This window comes from Pipra filicauda, unplaced genomic scaffold (genome assembly GCF_003945595.2).
Source record: "Pipra filicauda isolate LSUMZ 115617 unplaced genomic scaffold, ASM394559v2 scaffold252_size1811890_pilon, whole genome shotgun sequence".
NCBI lineage: Eukaryota > Metazoa > Chordata > Aves > Passeriformes > Pipridae > Pipra > Pipra filicauda.
The window spans coordinates 1,526,138-1,547,594 of NW_024104368.1; the positions used below are offsets into that span (position 1 = coordinate 1,526,138).

General features: G+C 41.3%; 1 protein-coding gene across 24 annotated transcripts in view; it reads right to left on the bottom strand.

The window, feature by feature from the left end:
* ADGRL3 (adhesion G protein-coupled receptor L3) overlaps positions 1 to 21,457 on the bottom strand; it is a 512,372-nt gene that overhangs the window by 310,045 nt on the left and 180,870 nt on the right. The window lies entirely within an intron of this gene.

Sequence of the window (21,457 nt, forward strand, 5' to 3'; positions counted from 1 at the left end):
GCACCTCACAGGTCTGAGATGTGCTAGGTCTCTTGTATCGATTAGTCATGTGATCTGTCTTGGCTTAAAAACTAAGCAAAATCAAATAAGATCAAATCATGCATTGAGAGTGTTAACAGCCAAACAGAGTCCTTCATCTCAAATAATACAACAGCAGTGCATAAAAAGCAGGAGTGCTAGTGCAGCATTTTAAAATATATTTGTGCACTGTACAAAAGCCACAGGTTGGGAATGCATTGCTAAGGGCTCATTCCTGCACATTTCTGCAGCACACTGTGGTACCAACATGGAGGAAAACGTGTATGATGGCCTGCCTGCTTCTTGCCACCTTAAGCACCTATCTCCATGGATGCCACGCATGTGGAAAGCCCCCTCCACAGCCCCAAGAAGTGCTGGGAAAAATGCTGTCAAAGAGATGAAAGATCAGCACGTGGTCAGATCCCCTCATCCCAAGATATCAGCTTCTCCTGCCTGGTCTGTGCTCTTCTGAGTAGTTTGGCTACAAATCAAAGCCCTTATGAGTGTGCAGATGAGGGGGTGACCCTGCTTATGCAGGGTAAACCCCTCTGTACTTAGAGTGGAAGCAGCAAAATCAATAAATGTAGACATACACAAGGCTGCATTTTCAAACAGCAATAGCAAATTAGAGATTTCTGAAATAAGAGGCGGAAGAAAATGCTCATCAAGAACACATCAAGGCCCAAATCAGCATGTAAGGGTAGCTTAAGTCTTTAGCAACTAGGCTGAAATAGCACAATATCCAGTCACCAAAACCACAAGATGTCACATCAGATGTCTGCTGTTACAGCTCCTTCGTTCTCATCGCTAGCTGACCCAATGATAAAGCTTAGTTGGGCACTTGCACACACACATGGACTGTGCCTCTCCAAAATGCAGGCACACAGGTGTGATGAGTTCCTGGAAAAGACAGGAGACAGGTGAGACAAGGGCTGCCACTCTGGGAGATGCAAGACCCAAAGGCTGTGTGTTTCTGAAAAGTCATTCCCATGTGATTTTAGTAACTGTGTATAACCTTCCACCATAATATCCACAATCGGTGGTGGTGTTTGTGTTCATTACTTAAGTTTAGATACAAAACATCATGAGATGCTGTAATTCCATTTTCAGAGAGTTTTACCCTGAACATTAAACATTATTCAGCTTATAAAAAAAAAAAAATCAGTTTAGCACAGTCATCTTAAGGGACTTGCACATTTTAATTAGGCTAAAAAGTAGACTATAAATCAAGGCTTTTTTTGAGGCATTCTAAAAAAGGCACAAAAATGTTCCATTCTTTATTTGACTGAAGTGGACATTGTACTAGAGAGTTACTGAGAGTAAACAAGAGTAACTGAAATCAGTCTCCTGCTAATTTTCATAATCTGTAGTAGAACACTTCTCTAATTAATAATAGACTTCTAGAGACATCTATGTTGCCAAATACACACATGCTGCACTCCTTTACCTTTCTGACATCTCTCGTCAGTGCTGATGTACAAGGTGCTTTCATACTTTTTTTTTCCTCCTATAAGCATGTTAGTATTTAAAGCCTGGATTTTTCCATAAGTCCTTAGATTCCACACCACTGTTTTTGAGTCTACATTAGATACTGATATTTCAAGACTGAGAAAGTCAGTAACAACAATACAATTCTATATTTGGATACATGCTGAAATAAATGTACTTTGCAGCCCGCTGTACCATAGAATTTGGAGGAAATAATACATTTATATATATATATATATAAAAAGTATATTATTACTCAGGTTTGAATTTTTCTGTCTCTAAAGTCTACAGCTTAAATGGATTGCTTACATGCTAGCAGCTGTCAGTTGACAAAACAGTCCAAGTCAGCCAAAGCTATCTAGTGTACCATGGAAGAATACATGTGTGCCTTTGGTACCCATAGACACTAGAGATCATTGCTCATACACTGCATGTCATGAAAGCTTTGGGACCCTCTCCTGCTCCCCCATCCATTCTTCTGGCTAAAAGTCACTCTGGCCAACTTTGTCTTACAACGGGCCTAGAAGAATCCTAAAAAGTGAAGGGCAAAAACCCTCATAAAATATGAAACCCACCAAAGATGAGGTATGTGCGTGCTTGCTGTCTCTTTGCCATGAGTATGACAGGACATGCTGTTCTTGTGCTTGTAAAACCTGTCTTCCTGCACACAGCAGTCTCAGCAGCCAAGACTGAAAAATAATCTGCCTAGCAAGCAAAAAAAAAAAAAAAAAAAAATTTACTTTTGCTCCTCAGATGTATTTGATTCTAGCTACTGCCCAGTTATAATCTATTTATTGTCTTCTACCATGTAGTACGCTCTGAGCTGAAGAAAGAGTTGCCTTCCAATCTCCATTTGTTATTTATATGTTCGGCCTGCCTTCGCTCTAGCTCCCCCAAAACCTGCTATACGCTGACATCAGCAAATGGCAAACACTAGTAGGTGGCAGTGTTCATTTACTAAACTACCCCATGATGTCAAATCAACTGAATGTGTTCCTCAAGTGTTGCCCACATCAGCTCAGGCCTAAATTTAAAAGCATTTGCCTCACCCTCCTAAGACGGGCAATTTCATTCCATTTTAATTTATTTTAAAATCCTGTAATCTCTCTCAAAGCTCATCACTTTTCCTAGCTGTTCCAGCCCCCTGACCCTGCTCAGGTTTCTGCCACACGTACCAGCAACCCCTCAAGGAGCAGCAAGAGCAACAAGAGAGTAAGGGGCACACCGATGAAGAGAAGGAAAGCGGCGAGTCGGGAAAAGACAAAGAGTTTGAAAAGCAACTGCAGACTTAGGATTTGTGCATGAAAGAGTCCAGTCCTACCAGCTCTGTAAGGAAGATTTTCCTATTTCTTAACTGCATTCACTATCAACTTAATCTTTACAGATGAAACCATTACTCATGTAACCAGGGTTAAAAAAAGATACAGGCAGTCCCTCCAAAGTCGACTCAACTCCACTGACCCCAACCCACACACAGACTTAGCTGTTATTTAGTTAAAGAGTAGCATGAATTGCACAAGAAGCAAACAGGAAAGCAAAACAACACCTACTGTGAGAGACAATTCACAATAACATTCACAATAACAATTTTCTTAATAAGCACATATTGAGTGTCTCCATCAAACCTCAGACAACAGCTGGCTCTGATGAGAAAAATCATGCTGGAGTAGAAAGAATGTCACACCTCAGAATAGAAGGGGTTTTTATTATATTTTTTTTTAAATCATGAGTAAAGTGAATTATTCCATCCTTGAAAGTTTTCAGCATTTTTATAGTGTCTTTAACATCAAGAATTGCAGAAACTACTTGCATCTTCACAGGGATCTACGTGCGTACACTGTTTCTGACAGAGACCCTGCTTGCTATTGAACTAGCTGATCCAAAACAAGGGAAATACTTAATAAAAGTCATTAATGGTAGAATTTACTAAAAATAAATATTTTTCCCAGATGATTTTCTTGGATACACCTAAATATCATTGTCCATAGAGGCAGAAAGAGAGTAAGGGGTAGCTCAGACTAGCAAGTGCTAGAATACAGTGAACAAGGTCAGGTTTAGCTGTTTTTATCTCAGTTCCTTGGGAAAGGGTATCCCTGGTACCAGATGCCTCTCCCATCTCTAGTGATGCACACAGAGACAAGCTGTTGCTCCTATTTAGATACCACTCTAGTCACCAAGCAAAAAAGTATCACCTAGAGCAAGGAATGATGCCAAAAGAGTGTTATTCTGAGAAGGACTGCCTCCTCAATTTATCATCATCCAAAAAATCAGCCAGAACAAACAGGAAGTCCTTTTTGAAAATAAATGGATTAATCAGTGAAAAAATAAACCCTCTGAGTTCAGGTGAAAAGGGAGAAAGGATTGCCAGGGCACTAGAATTTCAGAGCCGTTCTTCTTTGCCTTCTCCCCTACCTGGAGATCATCCAATGAGAAAGCACCTGAAGGGTCCCACATGAAGCACACCCTGGTGTTTTCAGAAATCAATCCCCATCCAGTGCACGGTGCAGTGCTGACTGCTGTGCAGCATTCCCAAAGGTAGATTTACAGCAGTACTGTTGCAATTCCTTGCTTCCCTCTCACAGCTAAATGACCTTTGGGAGAGACTGCAGCTGTAACCACAATTGTGAAAAATTACTTTCTTAGGAAAGTTAAGACATTCCCTCCTCAAATTCTTTACTGTAACTTCTGCTTTTCACTTACTAAAATACTGGTCACATCTAGAAGTGCCAACTCTAAAGTTTCAGTACATATCATGTAAGAACACTACACTGTTACCAAAAAAGGAGAGCTGCCTACATTTCAGATGCATTTGCTCAGAACCCCCATGTGAAGTTGTCAAGTGGAAACCACTGCATCCATAAAAATCTAGTGGAGAGACTTTCGCAGGGAAGATAAAACAGTTGATCATTCCACCACCACAGAGCAAATGGAAATAGCAACAAATGACAAAGAGGAATAGACACTGGCACTAGGAAGATTAAACTAAATTAAAAATGAAACATGCTAGAAACTACCTAAACTGCCAAGATGTTGTGCTAGATACTCCACAATTATCCAGGAGCAGTCTTTGGCTCTTTAGAGTACAAGAGTGATAAAGTTAGATCACCTCAGCAGTGGGAGTTATATAGTCAGATTCACCATGCCAAGGACCCAAGGACATTTGGATTTTAACATTTCTCATTTTTTCATTATTGCCTTTGCAGATTTAAGCTTGTACTAGCAACAGAATTAAAAGCAGAATAAAATAAAAATAGCACAAGATACACATACTAACAGTACCAAGCATATCCAGAAGGTACATAGCAGATCAGGTGTCTGCATTGCAAATCAGCATTGATATGTTCTACATACATGAAATTTAAGGCATTCAAGTTATGATCCAGAGGGAATACAAAAGCAGTCTCAAAGAACATTATTCTTTTTCTACTCTATGATTTTTTTTGAGTGTTGCCAATTAGTCTGGGAAAATTTCCATATGATCAACTGAACAGAAAATGGAATTTGTCTGGAAAAAAACCAAATGCTGCATATAAATACATTCTGGTATTAAAAAAAAAAAAAAAAAAAAAAAAAAAAAAAAGAAAACCAAACCTGTGAGGGTTTATTTTTTAAAACCACAAGAACTAAAGTATCAGTTTACCGCTAATTCACTGTGCTGCAAACTCCCACCTAAATGCAAATAAATGTTGTGTCCTTTACGTCGGGTAAATGAAAAGCATTCTACCAATACAAGGCATCTGTCAAATTTTCAATATAGACATTAAAAGTAAATCTGAAACCCCAGACTGAAACAACACTGTGCTTTTAATTTAAACACAATACACTGCATGGTTATTATTAAGCTCTTCACTCACAGTGTAATTTAAGGAGCATTTTGATATTCTGTTTGGAAAAAGGTGTCAAATTAAGGAAAGTGGTGTCAAGTCCAGAAACTTTGTGAAAATGAAGTCCTATCTGTAATAGCATCCTTATAGGGTTTTAGTTCAACAGCATTTTTACATAATTCTAACGGTGCCATAGCATTTGCCTCACAGACCCCCATCTCTATGAAAAGACTTCCACAGCATCCTTATTCCCTTCAGCCACAAATGCTGTTGACAGATTATATGCAGTTACCAGCTTATACTACAAAACACAACTCATGCTGTAATGGTCATGTGAAGCACGTGGCTGTACAAGTTCTCTAGACAGAACCTGTCTGGTTACATCAATAGCCCACACTTCCCTTAGTGCTGACTTCTGACACTGAAAGCCAAAGAGGACTACGATCCCTACAGTTCTCCTCAACCTTGCTGCTACAGAGAGGGGGAAGATGTTGGGCCAGCAGATGCCATCAGGGCAGGGGAAGCTGCAGGCAGCCACAAACCAACTGCATACCAGAAGGGATGATTTTGCCTGTTTTGTCTTGCTCTCATAGGATATTGAAGCTAATAATAAGCTTGCAGATCATGTCTGCTGCACAATGTCCCCCTAACCGCTTTTAGCCTGTTGTCCTTTCGGAAACCTGTCTGGCAATAAGGACAGAGCATAAATAATACAACTTCTACAAGTTTTATAAAAGTAAGGAACCTAGCGGTGGAGACACTCCATACTAGCTTCTACAATGAAGCAAAGAATCTAAAATAGAAATCAGTCTCTATTATTTCCTTTGCCCATGAAACAAGCTGTCCTTTAGGAGTGATAAAGTTTGTTTAACTAGTAACTCACCCAAGGACCGCCACAGAAATCTCTTCCTACTATTTTTTGGAAGTACAGGGACTGAAAAGTTTTCTGACTTATCGGGTCATTCTGCATTGGACACAGGTATGCCAGGCAAAGAGTTTCCTGATGTCAATGTATGATGTGCACTTAAGTTGCAAGAGAAGAGTTAAGATGCCTTCTTATGTTCCTTTCCTCCCACTAAAGGGATAGATTGCAAGTGCCATGTCAACAATCCTAGCCATGACATAAGGTCCTAGTCAAGTAATAAATTATTTACTACAGTTCCTTATTTGAAAAGGAGGCAACTAGTTAACTGGCCATCAATTAATACTCAGCAAGGAACAATACAAAGAGAGGAACTGTTCTGGACAGCACAGATCTTGAAACAAAGAGTGCTTTTAAACTGGATACCTCTGTATTAAACCAGTATCGTGCTTCACTGAACATCTATTTTAATACATAAACAGCTACATTTACTAGCAAGACATCCTGTTGACACCTATTCAATCCTGCCCTACTTTGGTACGACAGCCTTTTGTGTTCTGCAGGGTTCAACTGAGTGCTCAGATATATTCAAAGGATCATAATGCAATGTATTTGAGGGTATGAGGCAAAAGCTTTGTTTCCCAGAACAAAATCTGAAGGGCAGTATCCCCTCGAGGATGTCACAAACAGAGTTACCCTGGAGACAGCCTCTGAGGAACAGTGACAATCCTCCATAGACAAGATGATCTGTTGGGTTGGTATTTTAAGTGGTGGGATGGGTGTTGAGTTTCCCCGTTCCTTGTTCGTTAAGCACGAAGGGAATGAAGGTGAGAGAGGGAAAAATAATGTAAGTTATTTCAGGATGTTTACGATGAGAAAAGTCTGTCACTCCCTCTCCTACACAATAGTATCATTTTACTGTCAGGAAGTACACAGTTTTCACAGTTCGTTGCCATTCTTCGAATGATTTTCTCTTAAACATTGCTTTGAGCTCTAAAATCTAATAAAAGTGGAACTTGATCAATCTCTCTGCTCAAGAACTGAGGAACTTGAAGTGTCTGTATCCATGGTCTCCATTTTGCACAGCTTAACTTGCCAGGTCAAGTCCAGCACCTCCTCTCCTTGCCTGCTGAGGGAAGGTGAACTGCTCCAGGAAACACATTTCAGACAAGGAGCCCAACCAGGAGAGAACACGACACACACAGTCATGGGATATGCAACTCACCTGAGGCATCACAGCAAACTCTGAGTCAAGATAGATTTTTTTTTTTTAATGTTATCAGAGCCAGGTATTCAACTTTATAAACAAACATTCACTCAGACTTGCCCATTAAAAATACCTTTCATTACTATTACTTTTCAGCTCTAATTAGGTCTTTCTCCACAGCTTTAACTAGTATTTCTGTTGCTTTCCAGGTAGTATATCTGGCTACTATCCATCTTATTTGTGTATTTAGCTTTACATATAATGCTGTAGAGGTGCAAGCATTATCACTATATAACCGCCACTAAATATATTTATAAAAAGTAAGGAACAGAGGTTCGTAACGCACAGATTCCATTGACTTATAAGTTTATCCTTTTCAATTCAATGCATTTTCATGAATGCTAGACAGACTGATCTCATCTCCTTATACCAATTTTTCTGTGCCCTAAGCTTCTCACCATAATAGCGTTCCAGAGTGATATTGGATACACCAGCCCTCCTCAAAAGTTATTCTTGATTGCATTTTGCCAACTGGCCAACAAGGGATAATGAAATTCAACATGTAAGCATTCCCCCAAGAGCTGGAGAATTTCACATCTGTCATATATTTACTATCCAAAAAGAAAGGCACTGTATTTGTGCAAGCACCAGGGCTCTGAGAAACAGGGTTGTCACCAGATGTTCCACAGCTGAGAGTCTGTGTAGCCTCAAGAAGTGAGGCTAATCAGTGCAGGCCCTAAGTAATTAAGTTACTGTGCTTTGCAGGAACTGCTGGCTGGTTAGAGGAGAAAGACCACAATTCAACACCCCAGTGAGAGAAAGGCAGAAAAAGCTCAGATATTATATAGGTGAATGAGGGACAGCCAAAATTACCAGGGCAAAGAATGTACAGGACAAAAGGGGAATCCACATCAAGCCAGACATCAAAATAGAGCAATCCCACCTTCTGGGGCCTGCTAGGAAGATTTTGGCACCAGTGTCACAAATCACAGTACATAGCAAATAGTCTAAACCATTTGGGTTTCCACTAAACAGCATTCCCAACCTTGTTTTTAATTAAGTTCCCCAAGGGCACTAAACAGAGACTATAGGCTCATCCATTTTGTGCCTCATCTCCTTCATTTTATTGTCCCCCACGTCTTTAATCTAAAGCTCCTGTGAATTCAGGTATGCAATATGAAACAAGGATTGTAGCTGTCAGGATGCAAGGATGTGCTTGCAGTGCCTCATGACAACTGCTCTGTGTCTGGAGAGGTAGAAGTGCTAAAGAAGCACCAAAACAACTTCTCACGAATAAGAGCTCATCAGCTCCAAAATTTATGTCCAGGCCTGTTTTGTCATACAAAAGCATAAAGGTAAGCAAGTATTTTTTATAGCTGTCTGATATTGTAATACATGACTTTCATGCTCTTTTGTCATCAGGGCTCAGAAACTCTAAGGTGTCTGCTGATGATACAAATTCATTATGTATTTGGCATGAGGCCAAGAGGCCAATTTTTTTGTTTGTTTCCAATCAAATTAAGGAAAACAACTAAACATTATTAGATTTTCTAGTCCTCAGAATTCCCACCGGGTTATATCTAATAGTAAGATTTTTAATTGCACGTGCCTATAAGATTACCAATTGCAATTACAGGTTGGATTTCATGTCATGACAAAGACATGAAGGCATGTCAAATGTTCCTTGCATTATTACAAGTTTAGATAGATCATCTCTCTATAGGCTTATTTATATATACAGTATGAAAATATATACAGTATGAAAATTATATTTTAAGCACATACACACATTCTTATATATAAATACACACAGCCAAAAATAAAATCAAGTGGCCTGGATTTTCCTACAACTATTAAAAGTAGGCATTCTTCCTTAAAAACATACTACAAATTACATACACATAGGATTGAGCAGCAATGCTTGAGGTGATAAATAGAACTTGACCATGAATCGAATCTGTCTTTCAGAGTAGAGCTGTGCCTCCACTGGAGGAACAAAGGGGACACCTACTTGCAAGAACACCTGTCAGCCCCAGTGCCAGATGCCCCGCTCCAGCAGAGGAGCAGAGATGGTAGAGAAAGGGAGATGATGTCTTCTGAGAAACGTACGGCAAGCAACAGTTGGTAGGGTTACCACCAGCCCCTGGCTTTGTGGAGGACCACCCTGGCTTTCCCTGCCTGCAGAGACACTGCCACACAGGTTTGTTCATCCACATCTTGAACTGGAAAGGCGCTAAGTTCCCAGCTCCACTCCAACCTGACACAACCAGTGCAGCCAAACTGCCTTGCTTATAAACCAACACGCGCGTTTCCCCTTCCACTCCGCTACAGAGAGAAGTGCTGCACAAGACAGACGTACCAAAGCCAGCTTCTTTTGTCATCTGCTCTCCTGATACTAAATCAGCCCTTACTGTAGCCTCCAGCATCTCAGCAATAGAAACAAAACACTGAATTAAAAATTCGAGACAAATCTTCAGCAACAAGACCTCCACAGTGGAGAAAAAAATTGAAAAAAAATTCTCATTTAAATCAGCAGCACAGATGAACTTTTAATTGCTCCTAGAAGAGCTTGCAGGGTATCAGTCTCCCAAGACAATAAGGACCACGTGCAACACTAGCTCTTAGGGTAGGGTAGCTGCCCACAGTCTAGTGAGCTCACTGCAAGCACTAATATTTGAGAGATTAGCCCAGGGTACAGTCCAGCTTTTCCCCACTGGCCTAAGCAAACCATATTCAAAGTGCATTTACATGGAATCGCCAACTTGCCATGGGATTTGAATCAGACCCCAACTCCTCAGTATTAAAATGCAATTTATGATTCAACATTCTGGAGATTTAAGAACAGGTGACAAATTAGACTGAGCTTCTAAAATCAGGCAGGCATCTCACTTTCTACACATTATGGTATAGGAGGGAGTAACAATAACCAAATTACCTATTTCTAGTCCTCATCTCTTCCTCTGCCCACTCTAACACACAGACTGTCTTGAGAAGGATGTTTAGTGTCCATGAATCTTACATAAAACCAATTTACACCTCAGGATGTATAGCAAGGCAGCCAACACTATCAGGCACTGCAGAAAGCAGCCCAACACAGCAAAGCATGAGGAAATACATAAAAGTAGATCTTGCTCTGGTTACAATTCCTTGAGTTCATGGGGTGCATTCCATATTGCACTGTAACTAAAAACTAAAACCAGCCTAGGCCTACACTCTCTACAATGGGCAGATTGCAGCATCTGTGTGGAGTTGGCTAAAAACCCACTGCACATACCAGAGCTTGGAGCAGAATCATGACAGAACACGGATGGTCCTGCCAGGCACTGGGAGGGATATTCAGGGGAGGCTACCCGGCACAAAACCATTTCATGAAATCAGAGAAATTCAAAGTAAGGAAAATCTTCTCTCTGACATGCTTTTAATTTCTTCCCTTACCAGAGCATCTTCCCCAGATGAGTTGCTCACTGAGCAGTAGGAAATGCCTTCCAAATTCAAATAAAACCACATTACCAAACATACCCAATTCAAGAAATCAATCAGTAAAGGAAACGACTGAACAATAGTGAATATACCATGGGGTAATAAACATCAGACGGCTCTAGCATTCATTTAAAATGACTGTGGCGTTGATAAAATGGATTTTAGAGATTTCTTGTAGGGAATCAGCAGTTTTGTTTGCAATAAAGACCGTCTTGCTGTTTTCACTGGGCAAAGGATGCTCTTCCTTACAGGAAAACATCAGGTCTGCCCAGATCTTGTGGGAGTAGGTTAGCAGCAACTGAGGGAGAGGTGCAAGAATGAAGGTGGCCATAATTCATCCCCTCACTGTCACTCTTTTCTCATTTTAGCTTAAATTACTTCAAAATGCCCATCTTAAATGTATGAGGGAACTAGGGCCAGAAAACCCTCAAAAGTAATTATTTTTCTATGCAACTCCAATGGTTTAAGCTTAGCTGAAGTTACTAGGAAAAGAAACAGAAATGACAATCCACTTGTGGGCATATTCACATCCAGAAGAGAGGTGCTACAGCTGCATGGGAAGGATAGGCATATCAAGCTTTTGCACTTAAAAAAAAAACCTGGCCACTGCTGAAAAGGATGGCTCTGTCCTAGCATTTTGCAGCTACTTTGTCTGTGAAGCTGTCTTCAGGTACTGCGCTTCTCCAAGTATTGGGGAATAGATGCATGACCTTATCCACCAAACCCCCTTTACTCAACCCAGAACAGCAGGATCTCTCCAACCCCTGGTAGTTTACTGTCATCTTCACCACATAATAGCTTTATCTGGAAGTTTAGCATCAACAAAGTAGGTGGAATTAGCAATTAGTCAAATAAGTCTTCATTTTTCCACTGAGGTAACTATGCAATAGGTGAAAACAGAAGGAATGGGTGGGCAGTTATCTCCCCTATTCATCAGGATAAGGAAAGTGAAGTTGCTCACTTCTGCTCCTCTTTCTTTACTGCACCAGCCTTGTTCGACCTCGTCTTCCCCCAGACCAGTCACTTTGGAGTATCTTGCATGTCCAGGAAGACACAGGACAAGGTGTCTTCTCACATGTAGACAGCTGCAGATGTGAAAATATTCCTGGTGCTTCATGGTACATCTGGGTATTGGATAAGGGATGACTGTATCCATATCAGTCAGCTTTGATCCACTACAATTTTCAGTCCTAGTTGCTTGAGATTATTAACTCCAAAAGGATGTATAAAAAAAAGATTATTCTGATATGTTTATTTGGAAAAGTCAGGCAAGCTTTTAAATTTTATTTTTTTTTAAGTATCTAATGCCAAACCATAGTAATTGCATCACAAACACTTCCTGCTTACATGGAAAATCATCAGGGTTTTTCATTGGGATGCTATAATATTTTTAAGACCAATCTACCCACCAGAGGTGAAATGGAGCCCTGGCGCCATCAATATCCTGATGAGATAGAAGTTGCTGAGAATACGAGTAAAACTTATTCAGCAGGTTCCTTGAAAGAACCTGCTTTTAATTGCTAGTCCTTATTTATTCCGTGCTTATCTATGACAAGGACTAGTCAGGAACAGGGCTATCTAACAGCTCTTACTAACCAGGGACTACTGCAGAAGAAACACAAATGATCAGTGTCAATGAATAAACTCAACATCCTCCTGAATCCCAAGTGAAAGCCAGGCACTGCCTCAGAGAGCCTGTCATCACAACAAACGGTGTCCCAAACACATGGCTGGCTGCTTTTCATTCATATCTTTAAAAACAATTCATTGGGAAGAGGGCTGTGCCTTCATGAGCTTTGACTTTTGTCTTCAACAAAAAAGAAGAATATTAAAGCTTTGTACAAAGACAGAGAGAAAGAAATATTGCAAAAGATTTTTAAGGCATTTATGGCCCTCCTGTTTTTCCTCTCCAGTACCACCCGAACTGTTTCCAGGTTGGCTTATTTTTCCCCAACACGCAGCAGAGCAGGCATACCAGCTTGGTCCCTCTGATGCTCCTCCAAACTGCTGCCAACAAACTGTCTTGTCTATTTGCTCAGCACTCACTAGGACCAAAACCAAATGCACTGGTCATAATAAGAGTATTTGATGTGTGCATTTTTATAGCTTGAACTGGAAGAAGATTGGAAGGCTCAAGACACTGGTTACAAGCTAAGGTTTCCAGATCAAATCAAGACTAGGTCAGAAACAAAGAAACCTAGTCATCTGACTTAGCAACTGCTTGGCAGCTGATACAAAATAAATAGTTAGAGTTAGGTCAGCTTTTTAGACAGCAGATGTCTGCACCACAACACCCATTCATTACTTACAGTTAATAACTACACAAATATAACTTTTCAGGATTCAACAAAACTCCTCATTGCCTAAAACTACTTACCCCTCTTTGTGACAAGCTCCAAGTTGCACTTTTCAATTCTGTTTTTTAAGAGAGTGACTTTTCTTAAAGAAATTCACTAATAAAAACATTTTTATAATCACAGTAAAATATAATGGGAATTAAATTATGGTACAATAATTCACACCTGACTGCACAGAGGCCATTTGGCCTTCATCTTTGTGTTTGAATGTGCTGGGTGGGAATTACTACACTATAATTCACATGCTGTCACATCTTATGGCTTAATTAACACTTAAAATCAGAGTTAGCACTAGAGATCAGAAATCAGTCTTGTCAGGAAATGGTTACGAATGGAAGAAGCATCAGAGGTCACAGGCCTGAAAGGTAACAACTTCCCCCTACTGCTGTGAGAGCAAGCACATTTTCTACTGCTGTAGTTCAGAAGGAGACCGACATGCCCTGCTGCTGTACAATGTACATATTAAGAATTATCAAATGGTTAGGGTTGGAAGGGACCTAAAAGATTATCTAGCTCCAACCCCCCTGCCAGGGGCAGGGACACCTTCCACTAGACCAGGCTGCTCAAAGCCCCATCCAACCTGGCCTTGAGCACTTTCAGGGATGGGGCATCCACAGCTTCTCTGGGCAACTTGTTCCTGTGCCTCACCACCATCACAATGAAGAATTTCTTCCTAATATCTAACCTAACCCTACCCTCTTCCAATTTAAAGCCATTATCCCTTGTCTCATCACTACATACCTTTGACCAAAGTCCCTCTGCAGCTTTCTTGAAGGCCTCCTTTAGGTACTAGAAGGCTGCTAGAAGAACTCTCTGGAGCATTCTCCACACTAAAGAACTCCAGCTCTCTCAGCCTGTCTTTGTAGGAGAGGTGCTCCAGCACTCTGAACATGTCCATGGACATTCTCTGGACTCACTCAGACAGGTCCATGTCCTTCTTGTGTTGGGGACCCCAGAGGGGGATGGATGCAATACTCCAGGTGTGGTCTCAGCAGAGTAGAGGGGCAGAATCACTTCCCTTGACCTGCTGCCCACACTGCTTTTGATGCAGTCCAGGAAACAATTGCCTTCCAGGCCTGCAAGCCCACATTGCCGGATAACACCCAGCCTCTAATCCACCAACCCAACAGGGCTGCTCTCAATCCATTCTCCACACAGCCTGTATTTGTGCTTGCAATTGTCCCAACCCAGGAGCATCTTGCATTTGACTTTGTGGAACCTCATGATGTTCCCATGGCCCCTTTTCTCGTGCTTGTAAAGGTCCCTCTGGATGGCATTCCATCCTTTAGGCACATCAGTGCATCATACAGCTTGGTGTCACCAAGAAACTTGTTGAGACTGCACTTGATCCCTTTGTCTGTGCCACTAACGAAGACATTAAATAGCACTAGTCCCAGTATGGACCATTGAGGGTAAAAGATCTTGTTTCCCCTCTGTAGCAGGAAGGTGCTATGAGCAGACACACTTGCTAAAAACCAAAGGAAAAAAAAAAAAAAACAAAAAAAAACCAAAAACCAACCAACCAACATTACCAGAAAATCGCCTTAAAATCTCCCCCCTTATTTAGTGTGAAATTTAGTTGTGAAAGAAGTGGGCCCACACACAGACCTCTGCGCTGCACAATGGCTTAAGCAAGAATTAAATAGCGTATAGTCTTAGCAAGGTTGACTTTCACCTTCTATCAGCTTATAGATTGGTCTGTCATCAGATGGGGAACTTAATACTGCAAATTTTAGTATATCGCTGCTAATGAAAGCACTACAGTATATACACAGAACAGCCATCCCCTTTTATCAGGAAAAGCCTTCCTCAATCACTTGTTCCACTACAGAAAAGGTGGCACGGCTGCAGGTAATACAAATTGCCAAGAATAGCAAACATTATAAATATTTCAAGGATGATTAATCTTTAAAACATTGAAGTTAGGCAGAAGTCTGGAAGTCAACTTGGCTATTTCACAACTAATAAAACATGTATCTTGTATTTCATTGTGACTATATAAAGAGTATTGTAGTAAAAGGCAATTATCCACCATTCACTAGCTAACATAACACTTGTACAAGTATAAAAGAAACACAGTACGTATTTTAAGCAGTGGCAGTATTTCCACTGTATTAAAATAGTAGTGAGGCAAATGTTCAGCTCACATTAAACAGCACTCTGTCACCAAGGACCAGCTTGCTAGCATCATATATTCCCCCAAGATAGATAATGCTGCTTGCTTTAACAGAATCATTGTCACCAGGCAACTACCAGTGCTGTTCAGTAATAAATATTTCCAATGTTCCCACAGAAACTAGCTCGGCATCTGGACCTGCTAATGCCTAGAGAGCTCAGCTTGACCTTGGAGTACCATCTTTTCACAAAGATGCAGCCCCTCACCATGGTTGTCTCCCAGAAGCATTGCAAGGATGGTGCAGAAGCTCAGAGGGCGAGAACAGGACAGCACACGAGGTTCTCCTTCCTTGCAGCTACAATGACTTGAAAGGACTTCAAATTTAATTTCCTACTCTGCAAGTGATAAATTAGTTCAGCCCCATCTCAAACTAATTTTCATATAGAGAGACAAGATGGCATCTGTCCCTAAATGCAGGAAGGTCACTTTACAGCTATGCCACAAGTCTCCATAAATAAATTCTCAGAGACAATGAATCTTTTTTGGAAGTTTAGAATTGGGCCAGCAGCATCTGTAGTACTGCCAGTTTGGTGCTGTCAAGTACCAGCACTAGGCCTTAAGCTTCATAACAATACCAGGCTCCAGGACTTTATAGGCGTTGTCAGAACTAAAATCTATTTTGGCTTAAACTTTGCTCTATCTCCAAAAGTTATGTAAAAACTCTTGCAGAACCTGCAACTTTTCCTAGGATCAGACAACTTTTGCCTAGCCTATCCCAGCTGCAATAGCAAAACTTCTTTAATGTCAGATTGTGCTGATTTTGGCTGGAATAGAGCTAATTTTTTCCTAATAGTTGGTACAGTGCTGTGCTGTGTTGCGGATTCAGTATGAAAATACAAAATCATATTCACACACAAGGCTGAAGGGAAGTAAGTAAGCAAATGTCCGTATGGTGCTTAGTTACCATCCAGGCTTAAATCAGGATACCTATTGTTTGTCCTGTAATTTCAGCCAGGTTTTGCTTACATTAGTGCTTAACTTGTTCTGACTTCAGTTTGGCTTAGCTTTGGCCAAGTGTGTGCTTCTAACCCAAAAATCATACTGTATATCAGGAAAAAGATTAAGAAATCTAAGTAGTCACAACATTGACTAACTAACCCCATGGATTATCAGGGGTGAACAGTGTGCAAGCCATTAACAAATGGCTTTTTTTAAGTTAAAACTTAAAAAATAACCCCAAGCAGCTTCAAGACCAGGAAGAACCAAGCCCAACAACTGACACCACACTTTGTTCAAGAAGGAACCAAGATGCAGAAAGCTCACTCTCATGATACAACTACAAGTCAAGAGCTTAGCAGCAGAGGAAACAAGCAGATTGCAATGCCTGTTGATTTTATTGCATTTGTAACAATCTCCAACAGAAACTGGGCAATTTAGATTATTGCTTTATAGTTGGAGTAATAATAGGTGGTTGTTTATTTTTTGATTATACTATTAAAAGAAGTAGGATAACAACAAAAAACTCATTCTTCATTGCCTATTGTGAGATTATGCACACGACACAATCCTTAAAAAATAATTTTCACATGAAGAATAATAAAGCAATCTGATAGGATGATAAAGACCTTTGCATACAACAGGCCTTCAGCTCTTTTCCAGAGCCTAAAATAAGTTACTTCTTTGGAGACGTGCAAAATTTCAGCCCACAGCTATCACTGTGGTATCCTTCCTATCCTGCCCTTAACAGCATGCAGCACTGAATCCTTTTATATCTATTATTACTTTTGTCCAGCAGTCTGGAAGTCTTAAATCTCAACTCTCAGTCACACATAAGCATGACAGCAATGTGACAGAGCAGGTGTACATCTCTCCAGGCTTGCAAACTGAGCTGCTGCCTGTCATGTCCATCTCATTTCAAGTGAACTTTGACAGTGTTCATTTGTGGGTAAAGAGAAATCTGCTTTGTTTGGGGTCAAGGGAAGGAAGGCTGAGGAGGATGAGAACAGCTGCTCATTCTAGAAAACGCCTCCGGGAAATCCACCTGCTACAGGGAAGAGGATCAGTTTGCTCAGGTGTACAAGGGGGTAACACAAGCCAAGGAGCACTCTGAAGGTCCAGACCTTCAGATGCTTTGGGAAAAGCTTCCAAAAGGGTCAAAAAGAAGGCAGGGGTACAAAAGCCCTGTCCATAGCACAGACCTTGCAAGGGATGAAAAAGACTTTGCTTTTGCTGTTGTTGCTGATGGTTTTATTTTATTCCCTGGTACTGTTGTTTTCTATCTTGGCTAATTCTCTGATTTTGTGTAACATGTTCAGTTTTATGGAACAGATGGATTTACAGGCTTTGCTGTAGCTTAGAAGAGAGGATAGCTTTTGGGGGGCTTCCACACTCCTCCAGGTTGTGTCATATATGCAAGTTGTATGCTATTTTCCATTCAAGTCAAAGGCAACAGTAAAGAAAGCATCCACTACTCAAATCTGCTATCATCTCAAGTATTTCACATGGTTTAAAATTTTTGTGAGCTATGATCCAAAGCAGTCTGAGCAAAACACTAGACAGTACCGTGCCTGTGCAGTTAGGATACAGCAGATTAACATCATCACTGAGGAACTGCAAGGGCTCATGACTTTTTCCCCTTTTATGATTTCTACAGCTTATCAACAAGATGACATTGTACCAGGGCAGTATTCTGGAAGATTACTTTTCATCTTGCAGATCACTGAAGTATGCACCCTTTGACTCCACACCTGTCATCATGGCCACATCACACACACAATATACTCCAAGAAATGAGATAGCTAAAATAAAAAAAAAAAAAAGCCCCCTCAAAAAAAAGAAACCACCAAAACAACACAACCACCTCTCCAATTTATGAGATCACTGGTCTAAGAAATCTGTCTATAATGCAGCTACCACTACAGATGAAGAGGCCACGTCAGGAAACTCAAAAAGAGAATGAGATGCAGCAAGGTCAGTTTGAAAAAGTAGTCTGTATCAATTCCAGCAATCACTACAGGACAGGAATCATTCCAGATCATGAAACAGGAACTCAAATGCTTTGTGTCCTGTTAAACATAAATTATGAATGCTTTCTGCATGCAGTGAAAAGGGATTACTAAAAGGGGAAATAAAAACAAAAAAAAAAAGCAGGGATTAACTGGACTATTTTTATAAGGAAGGTGAGGCTGTGGCATCTGTTTAAACACAAATATACTGTCTTCAGGCTAGCAAAAAAACTCTGCATTGATACCAGTTTGTCATTCGCCTTAGACAGCCTCTTGCAGGCACTTGCAGGGAGGGAGACAACAAGGGAGAGCACCTGAAAGCATCAGATATTCAGTCTCTGATTTCAAAGCCTTGGAAGCCCCATTGGATTGTTCAATACGACCTTCAATGGAACTTTGAGTTTTACGTGCATGTCCTTCCACGCAGGGGACTGGAGGGGTTTGACTGCCTAGTGCTAGCTGATAGCAAACGTACTCAAACATCACACAGCTAAACCTTCTCCCCTTGTTTAGGTACAGGAGTGCATCACTCTCAAACAACCAGACACATGCTCAGTATCTGCTTCCCCCAAGAAAGCAACATGCCAAAGTTCTGAGGTGGAAGCTGCATGCTGGCCACTCTTAGAAATCAAAACAGGGAGAATCAAAACTTAAGTTCTTCAGCTCAGACCAAAGGTCTTCATTCTCCACTGTTCAAAGGCAGCTGTGAGCCTCTACTGCACTTTCACTGGCAATTTATAGGGATCAGATAACATGTGTGTGTTGGGTAGATGTGGATGGTCAGATTTACCACCACTGACTGCTACAACAACCACAGTAAACACCCTGTACCTTTAGTCTGTAGAAGAACATAATGGATAGAAATATTTCCAGGCACCTAGTTTCTGCATCTCTGGCATTTGCTCATCTGTAGCATAATATGGCTCCCAGGATACTTCTGACATTTTCATTTACTGTGACTATCAGGCAGGACTTTCCAGCTACAGTGGCACTGAGAATTTAAAACAGAACTGCCAGAGGCATATTTAAATTGTTAATTGCTTTAACTGTTAATACTGCTTAATTATAAAGATTTACAAAACATTTACCATTTAACTTTTCTGGAGAGGAATGGAGAGCACCTTACCTAATGGCTCTTTTATTCCACCCCAATTGGTCAACTCAGTTTAAATATTCATTCTAATTTTCAAGTCAGTGAAGAGTTTTGCTTGCAGAATGATAGCACAGATAACCTTTGTGCCCAAAGGTGTTATATAAGCAGACAGGCTGTGCTCTATAGATATGTTCTGCTAATTACACATATTTCATTTTTTAATCCCCTTCTCTGCTGTAAAATTGTACTCTTTGTCTTACCACATACACAAAGGATCAGTTTGTAAAGCACAAGAAGTCTGATGCGTATTGTAAAAGCAGGGGCCCATAGCTTACATACAGGGAGTCATGTTATTTACAAACACACTTCCACTGACCTGTAATTAAAATGAGATCCTTGGTGGAGTTCACTTTCCATTTAGGCATCTGGAAAATCAGGCAGCCAGATTTTCTAAAGCTCTGCTCTGAGCATTTAGTAACCATCACCACTAACAGGAGCTCCTGAACCTTTCAAGCACTTGTGAAACCTGGCAGCTTACTTCTGGGGCTTACATTTGGGTTTCTCATACGAAAAGAACCCAACCCCAGACCTCAAAATCTTACTTCAAAGAATTACATGTGTCAGATTTCACTTAACAGTTTTCTGGCTAATAAAAAGACTGATTTTCTTCCTCCTAGAGGTCTGTATTGGGTTTGCATAGCCAAATTTCAGGGGGCTGGGTGAGAGTTACATGGGTTGCTTCTTTGAGAAGTTGCTTGAAGCTTCCCTATGTCTGACATAGGCAATGCCAGCTGGCTCCAGGATGAACCTGCCACTGGCCAAGGCCAAGTCCATCAACAACTGTGGTACCACCCCTGGGATAACATATTTAAGACGGGGAAAAAGTTGTTGCTACGTGAGAGAAACAGCTCTGCAGACACAGAGGTCAGCAAAGGGGGGGTAGGAGGTGCTCCAGGCACCAGAGCAGAGATTCAGATTCCCCTGCAGCCCATGGTGAAGACAACAGTGAAGCAGCCTGTCACCCTGCAGCTCAAGAAGGTCCACAGTGGAGCAGAGACCCACCTGCAGCCAGTGGAGGAGTCTGTGACCCTATGGAGAGCCCAGACTGGGCCATGCTGTGGCCCTGAGGAGAGAGGAACCCACTCTGGAGCAGGTGTGCTGGTAGGACTTGTGACCCTGGGGAGGAACCCCACGCTGGAGCAAGGGAAAAGCATGAGGGGTCCTCACTCTGAGGAAGAAGGAGCAGTAGAAACAAGGTGTGATCGACTGAACACAACTTCCATTTCCCTGTCCCCCTGCACTGCTTATGGGGAGGAGGTAGAAACAACTGGGAGTAAGTTCAGTTCAGGAAAAAGGGAGGGGTGGGAGGTATTTTTAAGATTTGTTATAATTTCTCATTAACCTACTCCGATTTGATTGGTAATAAATCAGTTCTTCCCCACGTTGAGTCTGTTTTACTTTTGATGGTAATTGCTGAGGGATCTCTCCCTGTCCTTATCCCGACCAATAAGCCTTTCATTGTATTTTCTCCCCTGTCCAACTTGAGGAGCGGAGTGATAGAGCAGCTTTAGTGGTCACCTGGCATCCAGCCAGGATCAGCCCACCACAAGCTCATCCATCCCCACAGCAGAGCAGCTGTGCCTGATGCTATTCCCGCAGTTCCCAGCTGCAGCCTGGCTGTGCAGCGTGGTGCTCTACACTGCTGGGTGGGTTACACAGTGTGCCAGGCTAAAGCAACACTCTTGGTTGTGGTTCTTTTTGGTGTAGAGTCACTGAGCCTATGGGAGCCTCAGTCTTTCAGCAGAGCACAGACATATCCACTGCAGTGCATGAAATCACAGCCCAACACGACGGTGAGTAAAATCCCACCCTGGAGTTGTGTCTAAAGCAGGACATGCAGACCCTTCACTGAGCAGTATTCACAGAAAGGAAATTCATTTCCATGCAGAAGCCAGGACAGACAATCCCAGTGACACGCAGCCAATAGAGCAGGCTTAGGCATGGAGG